Here is a 1,566-nt window from a genome sequence, read left to right as displayed (position 1 = left end):
CCTGCTGAATTGGCCTCTCCAGGGAAGGTGCCCGGACTGTTTGGTCACCAGGCATGTTTTGGTTCTTATTGTCAGGGGGCCTGAAACCAATACCTTAAAACAACACCAAGTGAGGAACCAGACACACAAGCCTAGGTTAGAATAACAAATGTTCACATTTAGAGTTGACAGTGGTTTAGATGGTAATTAAAAGGACAAAAAGATCCCCCCAACACCCCCAGTGATATTGGGCCTGCAGGTCTGTGTCGAGCTTCAGACATAGGTCTCTGTTCCTCAAGATGGCATTTGGTACAGTTGTCAGGAATAGGCCTACTTTAAATGACACCAAGTGAAATTTAGAAGATGAAGGGGTAAAACTTATTACTATGCTTGGAAATGCTTGGTGATACAGGATAAAAATAAGTACAACATGTCCAAATCCAGGATGATAGTTCATGTAACTCCTAACAGAGATATCATTTGTCAGATTGCTTATGCCTGTATGCAAGGGCATGTGACTGTCTGTGCAGTTTATGCACACAAAGTACCAAAATATGGTGTGAAGGCTGGCCTGACAAATTATGCTTCAGCACATCGTACTGGCCTGCGGGCTTCTCAACACGTTTGGCATGGATGCCATCTAGGAAGGCCAAGAGGAGGTGAGCAGAGATGAATATGATGCGGAGAGCATTGATGGTCAGCCTGATGCCTTCACCCACTATTTGGATGCAGTCCTTGCCAGAACCACCACTGACAATAAAGTTTTTGGGGCCCTGGAAGCTGTGGATGGAGGCTTGTCTATCCCACAAAGTACTAAATGATTCCCTGGATATGATTCTGAAAGCAAGGAATTTAATGCACAAGTGCATTAGAAGCACATCACAAGTCAGAATGTTGCAGATTATATGCATCATCTAATAGAAGATGAAGATGCTTACAGGAAACGGTTCTCACAATACGTAGAGAACTGCGTAACTCCAGACTTGGTGGAGGAGAGATATAAGAAAGCTCATGCTGCTGAAGGAGAGAATTCAGTCTATGAGAAGCCCAAGAAAGAAGCTAAAAAGAAGAGGTGGGACCTGTCTCCCAAACTGTTCCCTGCCCAGAAGAATGATCAGGTAGCTCAAAAGCAGGCAGGCTTCCTTAGAGTTCAGGAGCTCTGAGGTCTGCTGAGTGCTAAACTTAACAATTGTCTATGAAGATTTTTTCTTTTCTTTCTTTTTTTTTTTTTTAAATATGGAACGCTTCACGAATTTGCGTGTCATCCTTGCGCAGGGGCCATGCTAATCTTCTCTGTATCGTTCCAATTTTAGTATATGTGCTGCAGAAGCGAGCACGATTTTTTCAGATAAGACAATAAACGTATTGATCAAGCAGAGAAAAACAAAAGGCTAAAGTGAACATATTAGTAGAGCGATGCTGAAAGCATTCTTTCCTTATATCATAGGACTTCCCCTTCTTTTCATCCCACACTCAAGCCCTAGACATTACTCTTGGGTCTTCCAGTGGATGGCATGAAATGAGTTAGGCAAAGCAATAAATCTCTTGCTGAATATTGATCAGTATTGTAGGCCTTTAAAAAAATAG

General features: G+C 42.5%; 1 pseudogene; it reads left to right on the top strand.

The window, feature by feature from the left end:
* The first annotated feature begins 266 nt into the window (after positions 1-266).
* Positions 267-1,142, top strand: LOC105513208 (annotated as a pseudogene).
* Positions 1,143-1,566: the final 424 nt, after the last annotated feature.

This window comes from Colobus angolensis, unplaced genomic scaffold (genome assembly GCF_000951035.1).
Source record: "Colobus angolensis palliatus isolate OR3802 unplaced genomic scaffold, Cang.pa_1.0 Scaffold224, whole genome shotgun sequence".
In the NCBI taxonomy this organism is placed as follows: domain Eukaryota; kingdom Metazoa; phylum Chordata; class Mammalia; order Primates; family Cercopithecidae; genus Colobus; species Colobus angolensis.
This window is presented reverse-complemented; position numbering and strand designations above follow the sequence as displayed.